We start from the raw sequence: 9774 nt of genomic DNA on the forward strand, positions 1-9774 counted from the left end.
TTATTGTTTTTCATGTGCATTTTTGCATTCATATTTTTCATGCATTAAAGATTTCTAAGTTTGGTGTCTTGCATGTTTTCTTTGCATCAAAATTTTTCAAAATTATGTTCTTGATGTTCATCATGACATTCAAAGTGTTCTTGGTGTTCTTGGTGTTCATCTTGACATTCATAGCATTCTTGCATGCATTCATTGTTTTAATCTAAAAATTTCATGCATTGAGTATTTTTGTTGTTTTTCTCTCTCATAATTAAATTTCAAAAATAAAAAATATCTTTTCCTTATTTCCCTCCAAAATTTTGAAATTTTGGGTTGACTTGGTCAAAAATTTTCAAAATTAGTTGTTTCTTACAAGTCAAGTCAAAATTTCAATTTTAAAAATCTTATCTTTTTAAAATCTTTTTCAAAAATCATATCTTTTTCATTTTTTTTATAATTTTCGAAAATTTCAAAAATCTTTTTCAAAATATTTTCAAAATCTTTTTCTTATCTTTACAACATATTTTCGAAAATTCACTAATAATTAATGTGATTGGTTCAAAAATTTGAAGTTTGTTACTTTCTTGTTAAGAAAGGTTCAATCTTTAAGTTCTAGAATCTTATCTTGAAGTTTCTTGTTAGTGAAGTAAATAATTTCAAAATTTTTGAATTAAATCTTTTTATCTTTTATTTTGATCTTTTTCAAAAATTTTATCTTTTTCAAAATTTGATTTCAAAATATCTTATCTAACTTACTATCTTCTTATCTTTTTCAAATTTGATTTCAAATCTTTTTCAATCAACTAACTAACTTTTTGTTTGTTTCTTATCTTTTTCAAAACCACCTAACTACTTTTCCCTCTTCTATTTTCGAAAATATCTCTTTCTTTTTCAAAAATTATTTTTAATTAATTAATTGTTTCATGTTTTAATTTTAATTACATTTTATTTCTAATTTTCGAAAATCACTAACTCCTTTTCAAAATTATTTTCGAAATTCCATTCTCTTTTCTTCTTCTATTTAATTATTTAATTACTAACACTCATCTTCACCTCTATTCATCTAAATATCCGAACCTCCTTCTTCATTTTTCTACCCCCTTCTTTTTCTACTAACATAAAGGAATCTCTATACTGTGACATAGAGGATTCCTTTTTCTTTTCCTGTTTTCTTCTCCTTCATATGAGCAGGAACAGGGATAAAGGCACTCTTGTTGAAATTGATCCAGAACCTGAAAGGACTCTGAAGAGAAAATTAAAAGAAGCTAAATTACAACAATCCAGAAGAGCCCTTCTAGAAAATTTCGAACAAGAGAAGGAGATGGCCGAAAATAATAATAATAATGCAAGGAGAATGCTTGGTGATTTCACAAAACCAACGTCCAAGTTTGATGGAAGAAGCATCTCCATTCCTGCCATTGGAGCCAATAACTTTGAGCTTAAGCCTCAGCTAGTTGCTTTAATGCAACAAAACTGCAAGTTTTATGGACTTCCATCTGAAGATCCTTATCAGTTTTTAACTGAGTTCTTGCAGATCTGTGAGACTGTAAAGACGAATGGAGTTGATCCTGAAGTCTACAGACTCATGCTTTTCCCTTTTGCTGTAAGAGACAGAGCTAGAGTATGGTTGGATTCACAACCCAAGGATAGCCTGGACTCATGGGATAAGCTTGTCACTGCATTCTTAGATAAATTCTTTCCTCCTCAAAAGCTGAGCAAGCTGAGAGTGGATGTTCAAACCTTCAAACAAAAAGATGGTGAATCCCTCTATGAAGCTTGGGAAAGATACAAGCAGTTGACCAAGAGATGTCCATCTGACATGTTCTCAGAATGGACCATATTAGATATATTCTATTATGGTCTCTCTGAATTTTCGAAAATGTCATTGGACCATTCTGCAGGTGGATCTATTCACCTGAAGAAAATGCCTGAAGAGGCTCAAGAACTCATTGACATGGTTGCAAACAACCAGTTCATGTACACTTCTGAGAGGAATTCCGTGAATAGTGGGGTACCTCAGAAGAAAGGAGTTCTTGAAATTGATGCTCTGAATGCCATATTGGCTCAGAACAAAGTGTTGACTCAACAGGTCAACATGATCTCTCAAAATCTAAATGGACTGCAACATGCATCCAACAGTAATAGAGAGGCAGCTTCTGAAGAAGCTTATGATCCTGAGAACCCTGCCATGGCAGAGGTTAATTACATGGGTGAACCTTATGGAAACACCTATAACTCATCATGGAGAAATCATCCAAATTTCTCATGGAAGGATCAACAAAAACCTCAACAAGGTTTTAACAATGGTGGACGCAATAGGCTGAATAATAATAAGCCATATCCATCATCTTCTCAGCAACAGACAGAGAATTCTGAACAAAACACTTCTAATTTAGCCAATATAGTCTCTGATCTGTCAAAGGCCACTTTCAGTTTCATGAATGAAACAAGATTCTCCATTAGAAATTTGGAGGCACAAGTGGGGCAGCTGAGTAAGAAAGTTATTGAAACTCCTCCCAGTACTCTCCCAAGCAATACAGAAGAAAATCCAAAAGGAGAGTGCAAGGCCATTGATTTAATCAAAGAGGCCGAATGCACAAAGGAGGAGGGGGACGAAAATCCCTGTGAGGAAAACCTCTTGGGACGTCCCTCAAGCAAGAAGGAGTTTCCTATTAAGGATCCTGAGGAATCTGAGGCTCATCTAGAGACCATAGAGATTCCTTTAAGTCTCCTTCTGCCATTCATGAGCTCTGAAGAATATTCATCCTCTGAACAGGATGAAGATGTGACTGGAGAGCAAGTTGCTCAATACTTAGGAGCTATCATGAAGCTGAATGCCAAGCTGTTTGGTAATGAGACTTGGGAAAGTGAACCTCCCTTGCTCATTAGTGAACTAGATACTTGGATTCAGAGAACTCTACCTCAAAAGAAACAAGATCCTGGCAAATTCCTAATACCTTGCACCATTGGCACCATGAGCTTTGAAAAAGCTCTATGTGATCTTGGGTCAGGGATAAATCTTATGCCACTCTCTGTAATGGAGAAGCTGGGAATCATTGAGGTACAACCTGCCTTGTTCTCATTACAATTGGCAGATAAGTCCATAAGACAAGCTTATGGAGTAGTGGAGGACGTGCTAGTAAGGGTTGAAGGCCTTTACATCCCCACTGATTTCATCATCCTAGACACTAGGAAGGAAGATGATGAATGCATCATCCTAGGAAGACCTTTCCTAGCCACAGCAGGAGCTGTGATAGATGTCAACAGAGGTGAGTTAGTCCTTCAATTGAATGGGGATTACCTTGTGTTTCAGGCACATGGCCATCCCTCTGTGACAAAAGAGAGTAAGCATGAAGAGCTTCTCTCAGTTCAGAGTCAAGAAGAGCCCACACAGTCAAACTCTAAGTTTGGTGTTGTGAGGCCACAACCAAACTCTAAGTTTGGTGTCCAAACCCCATATCCAAACTCTAAGTTTGGTGTTGGGAATACCACACTTAAGTTGACCTGATCACCATGTGGCTCCATGAGAGCCACTGTCAAGCTATTGACATTAAAGAAGCGCTTGTTGGGAGGCAACCCAATTTTATTTATCTAATTTTATTTTATTTTGTTTCTTTGTTATTTTTGTGTTTTATTAGGTACATGATCATGAGGAGTCACGAAAAAAATCAAAAAAATTAAAAAACAGAGTCAAAAACAGAAGAAAAAAAAAATTTACCCTGGAGGCAGCACGGGCTGGCGTTCAACGCCCAGAAGGTGCATCTGGCCGGCGTTCAACGCCAGAACAGAGCACCATTCTGGCGCTGAACGCCCAAAACAAGCAACAACCTGGCGTTAAACGCCAGGATGGTGCACAGAAAGGACAAACTGGCGCTGAACGCCAGAAACAAGCATGAAACTGGCGTTCAACGCCAGAAACATGCATCACATGGGCGTTGAACGCCCAGAATGTGCACCAATGGGCGTTTAAACGCCAGAATGGTGTGCCAAGGCATTTTACATGCCTATTTGGTGCAGGAATGGTATTTCTTGACACCTCAGGATCTGTGGACCCCACAAGATCCCCACCTACCTCGCCCTCTCTCTCTCCATTCATGGCCATTCTTTCTGTTTTTCATTCACCACCTACATCTTTCCCATACACCCCACCCACCTTTATAATTCAACTACTCCTTCCCCACCCAATCCCACCCATATAGCCGAATCCATCTCCCCTCACTCTCCTACATTTTCTTCTTCTTCTTCTTCTCTTCTTTCTTCTCTTGCTTGAGGGCGAGCAATATTTTAAGTTTGGTGTGGTAAAAGCATAGCTTTTTTGCTTTTCCATTACCATTAATGGCACCTAAAGCCAGAGAAACCTCAAAGGGAAGACAAAAAGCTTCCACCTCTGAGTCATGGGAGATGAAAAAAATTAAAAATATAAGCCGTCATAGCTCAGTGGTAGAACATGTGGCTGCAAATCAAGAAATCCCTGAGATACCTCAGGGGATAAGTTATCCTCCACAAAAGTATTGGAAGCAACTAAGGGAAGGAACACAAAAATTACTAGGAATCATTCAACAGAAGCAAGGAAGAGACATAGAGGAGCTCAAAGAGCACCATTGGTTCTTCAAGAAGGCGCCACCCTCACTCAGGTGGATTCATTCCTTGATTCTTTATTTCTTTCTGTTTTCAGTTTTTAATTATTGTGTTTATCTATGTTTTGTGTCTTTATTTCATGATCATTAGTATGTAACCATGCCTTAAAGATTATGAATAAATCCATTAATCCTTCACCTTTCTTAAAAGAAAAATGTTTTAATTCAAAAGAACAAGAAGTACATAAATTTCGAAAATAGCTCTTGAATTTAGTTTAATTATATTAATGTGGTGATAATATTTTTTTGCTTTCTGAATGAATGCTTGAACAATGCATATGTCTTTGGATCTTGTTGTTTATGAATGTTAAAATTGTTGGCTCTTGAAAGAATGATGAACAAAGAGAAATGTTATTGATGATCTGAAAAATCATGAAATTGATTCTTGAAGCAAGAAAAAGCAGTGAAGCATTCGGAAAAAAAAAATGGCTAAAAAGAGTATATAGAAAAAGAAGGAGCAATAGAAAAAGCCAATAGCCCTTAAAACCAAAAGGCAAGGGTAAAAAGGATCCAAGGCTTTGAGCACCAATGGATAGGAGGGCCCAAGGAATTAAAATCCAGGCCTAAGCGACTAAATCAAGCTGTCCCTAACCATGTGCTTGTGTCATGAAGGTCCAAGTAAAGAACTTGAGACTAAGTGGTTAAAGTCGTGATCCAAGGCAAAAGAGTGTGCTTAAGAGCTCTGGACACCACTAACTGGGGACTTTAGCAAAGCTAAGTCACAATCTGAAAAGGTTCACCCAGTTATGTGTCTGTGGCATTTATGTATCCGGTGGTAATACTGGAAAACAAAGTGCTTAGGGCCACAGCCAAGACTCATAAGTAGCTGTGTTCAAGAATCAACATGCTTAACTAGGAAAGTCAATAACACTATCTGAAATTCTAAGTTCCTAGAGAAGCCAATCATTCTAAACTTCAAAGGAAAAAGTGAGATGCCGAAACTGTTCAGAAGCAAAAAGCTACAAGTCCCGCTCATGTAATTAAATTAATATTCATTGATATTTTGGACTTTATAGTATATTCTCTTCTTTTTATCCTATTTGATTTTCAGTTGCTTGGGGACAAGCAACAATTTAAGTTTGGTGTTGTGATGAGCGGATAATTTGTACGCTTTTTGGCATTGTTTTTATATAGTTTTTAGTAAGTTTAAGCTACTTTTAGGGATGTTTTCCTTAGTTTTTATGTTAAATTCACATTTCTGGACTTTACTATGAGTTTGTGTGTTTTTCTGTGATTTCAGGTAAATTCTGACTGAAATTGAGGGATTTGAGCAAAACTCTGAAAAAGGCTGACAAAAGGACTGCTGATGTTGTTGGATTCTGACCTCCCTGCACTCGAAATGGATTTTCTGGAGCTACAGAACTCCAAATGGCGCGCTCTCAACGGCGTTGGAAAGTAGACATCCAGGGCTTTCCAGCAATATATAATAGTCCATGCTTTATTCGAAGAATGACGACGTAACTTGGCGTTAAACGCCAAGTTCATGCTGCTGTTTGGAGTTAAACGCCAGAAAAACGTCATGATCCGGAGTTGAACGCCCAAAACACGTCATAACTCAAAGTTCAACACCAAGAAATGCCTTAGCTCGTGGATTGATCAAGCTCAGCCCAAGCACACACCAAGTGGGCCCCGGAAGTGGATTTATGCATCAATTACTTACTCATGTAAACCCTAGTAGCTAGTCTAGTATATATAGGACACTTATCTATTGTATTAGACATCTTTGGTCTCAAATTTTTTTTATTCTTCATTAGATCAGATCATTGATCACTTTATTCGGCCATGCATTCGGAACCTTTTACTTATGTATTTTCAACGGTGGAGTTTCTGCACACCATAGATTAAGGGTGTGGAGCTCTGCTGTACCTCAAGTATCAATGCAATTCTATTTTCTTTTATTCAATTCTCTTTTATTCTTATTCCAAGATATTTATTCGCACCCAAGAACATGATGAATGTGATGATTAAATAACCCTCATCATCATTCTCACTTATGAACGCGCGTGATTGACAACCACTTCCGTTCTACATGCAACAGAGCTTGAATGCGTATCTCTTAGATTCCCCAACAGAATTTTCGTGGTATAAGCTAGATGGATGGCGGCATTTATGAGGATCCGGAAAGTCCAACCTTGTCTGTGGTGTTCCGAGTAGGATCCTGGGAATCCGGAAAGTCTACCTTGTCTGTGGTGTCCAAGTAGGATTCCGGTAATGAATGACTGTGACGTGCTTCAAACTTGTAACCTGCTGGGCGTTAGTGACAGACGCAAAAGAGGGATTCTATTCCAGTAGGGGAGGGAACCAACCGGTGATTGGCCGTACTGTGACAGAGTGCGTGAGCATTAGCTTTCACTGCGAGGATGGGATGTAGCTATCAACCATGGGTGATGCCTCCAGACTGGTTAGCTGTGCGAGTGACAGCCGCATAGGATATTTCCCCGTGAGGATGAAAGTAGCCACAGTTGATGGTGAACCCCTATACAAAGCTTGCCATGGAAAGGAGTAAGAAGGATTGAGTAGAAGGAATGGGAGAGCAGGCGTCCGAGAGCTCTACAGCACCTCCATTCCGCTTATCTGAAATTCCTACCAATGAATCTACATAAGTATTTCTATCCCTTTTATTATTCCTTTTTATTTACAATCCAATAATCACAATTACCCTTTAATCTCCCTAACTGAGATTTGCAAGGTGACCATAGCTTGCTTCATACCAACAATCTCTGTGGATTCGACCCTTACTCACGTAAGGTTTATTACTTGGACGACCCAGTACACTTGCTGGTTAGTTGAACGGAGTTGTGAATTCAAATTAAGAAAATAAACAGTGCCCTAAGAGTATACATCCTTTATAAACAAAAGAACATGTGATCACAATTTCGTCCACCAGTTCCTCATTAGGGAACTCATTGGAGGTTAGTGCACGCCCATTGAGGTCTTCCTCAGTGGCGTTCACTTCTTCTCCTTCCTCTCCAAATTCGGCCATGTTGATGGCCTTGCACTCTCCTTTTGGATTTTCTTCTGTATTGCTTGGGAGAGTACTAGGAGGGAGTTCAGTAACTTTCTTGCTCAGCTGTCCCACTTGTGCCTCCAAATTCCTAATGGAGGACCTTGTTTCAGTCATGAAACTTTGAGTGGTTTTGATTAGATCAGAGACCATAGTTGCTAAGTCAGAGGGGTTCTGCTTAGAATTCTCTGTCTGTTGCTGAGAAGATGATGGAAAAGGCTTGCCATTGCTAAACCTGTTTCTACCACCATTATTGTTGTTAAAACCTTGTTGAGGTCTTTCTTGATTCTTCCATGAGAAATTTGGGTGATTTCTCCATGAAGAATTATAGGTGTTTCCATAGGGTTCTCCTAGGTAATTCACCTCTTCCATTGAAGTGTTCTCAGGATCATAGGCTTCTTCTTCAGATGAAGCGTCCTTAGTACTGCTTGGTGCATTTTGCATTCCAGACAGACTTTGAGAGATCAAATTGACTTGTTGAGTCAATATCTTGTTCTGAGCCAGAATGGCATTCAGAGCATCAATCTCAAGAACTCCTTTCTTCTGATTAGTCCCATTGTTCACAGGATTCCTTTCAGAAGTGTACATGAATTGGTTATTTGCAACCATTTCAATCAGCTCTTGAGCTTCTGTAGGCGTCTTCTTCAAATGAAGAGATCCTCCAGCAGAGCTATCCAAAGACATCTTGGATAGTTCAGAGAGACCATCATAGAAAATACCTATGATGCTCCATTCAGAAAGCATGTCAGAAGGACATTTTCTGATCAATTGTTTGTATCTTTCCCAAGCTTCATAGAGGGATTCTCCATCCTTCTGTCTGAAGGTTTGGACTTCCACTCTAAGCTTACTCAATTTTTGAGGTGGAAAGAACTTTGCCAAGAAGGCATTGACTAGCTTTTCCCATGAGTCCAGGCTTTCTTTAGGTTGTGAGTCCAACCATGTCCTAGCTCTGTCTCTTACAGCAAAAGGGAATAGCATAAGTCTGTAGACTTCAGGGTCAACCCCATTAGTCTTGACAGTATCACAGATTTGCAAGAATTCAGCTAAGAACTGATGAGGATCTTCCAATGGAAGTCCATGAAACTTGCAATTCTGTTGCATTAGAGAAACTAATTGAGGCTTAAGCTCAAAGTTGTTTGCTCCAATGGCAGGGATAGAGATGTTTCTCCCATAAAAGTCGGGAGTAGGTGCAGTAAAGTCACCCAGCACCTTCCTTGCATTGTTGGCATTGTTGTTGTTTTTGGCTGCCATGTGTTCTTCTTCTTTGAAGATTTCTGTTAGGTCCTCTACAGAGAGTTGTGCTTTAGCTTCTCTTAGCTTTCGCTTCAAGGTCCTTTCAGGTTCAGGGTCAGCTTCAACAAGAATGCTTTTGTCTTTCTTCCTGCTCATATGAAAGAGAAGAGAACAAGAAAATGTGGAATCCTCTATGTCACAGTATAGAGATTCCTTGAGGTGTCAGAGGAAAAGAAAAGTAGAAGACAGAAGTAGAAAATTCAAACTTATCAAAGAAGATGGAGTTCGAATTTTGCATTAAGGAATAGTGTTAGTCCATAAATAAAAGGATGTGAGAAGAAGGGAAGTAATTTTCGAAAATTAAGTAAAATATTTTGAAAACATTTTGAAAAACACTAATTAATTTTCGAAAATAAGAGTGGGAAAGAAATCAAGTGATTTTTGAAAAAGATTTTGAAATTAGAAGTAAAAAAAGATTTGATTGAAAACTATTTTGAAAAAGATGAAGTTAAGAAGATATGATTGGTTTTAAAAAGATGTGATTGAGAAGATATGAATTGAAAACAATTTTAAAAAGATTTGATTTTAAAAATTAATAACTTGGCTATCAAGAAAAGATATGATTCAAACATTAAACCTTTCTCAACAGAAAAGGCAGCATACTTGAAATGTTCAATCAAATCATTAATTGTTAGCAAGTATCTTTAAAAAAGAAAGAAATTGGTTTTGAAAACATTTGATTGAAAAGATATGATTTGAAAAAGATTTGATTTTGAAAAACTTTGAAAACTTGAAAAAAAATTGATTTGAAAACAAAAATCCTCCCCCTTGTGCCATCCTGGCGTTAAACGCCCAGAATGGTGCACATTCTGGCGTTTAACGCCCAAAACTATACCCTTTTGGGCGTTAAACGCCCAACCA

General features: G+C 38.0%; 2 non-coding genes across 2 annotated transcripts; one reads left to right on the forward strand and one right to left on the reverse strand.

The window, feature by feature from the left end:
• Positions 1-1696: 1696 nt before the first annotated feature.
• LOC130971762 (small nucleolar RNA R71) lies at positions 1697-1800 on the reverse strand. The gene has a single exon (XR_009082972.1). It is a non-coding gene; the product is annotated as a small nucleolar RNA R71 (small nucleolar RNA).
• Positions 1801-8358: 6558 nt separating this feature from the next.
• LOC130972622 (small nucleolar RNA R71) lies at positions 8359-8466 on the forward strand. The gene has a single exon (XR_009083782.1). It is a non-coding gene; the product is annotated as a small nucleolar RNA R71 (small nucleolar RNA).
• Positions 8467-9774: the final 1308 nt, after the last annotated feature.

This window comes from Arachis stenosperma, chromosome 3 (genome assembly GCF_014773155.1).
Source record: "Arachis stenosperma cultivar V10309 chromosome 3, arast.V10309.gnm1.PFL2, whole genome shotgun sequence".
NCBI classification, from domain to species: domain Eukaryota; kingdom Viridiplantae; phylum Streptophyta; class Magnoliopsida; order Fabales; family Fabaceae; genus Arachis; species Arachis stenosperma.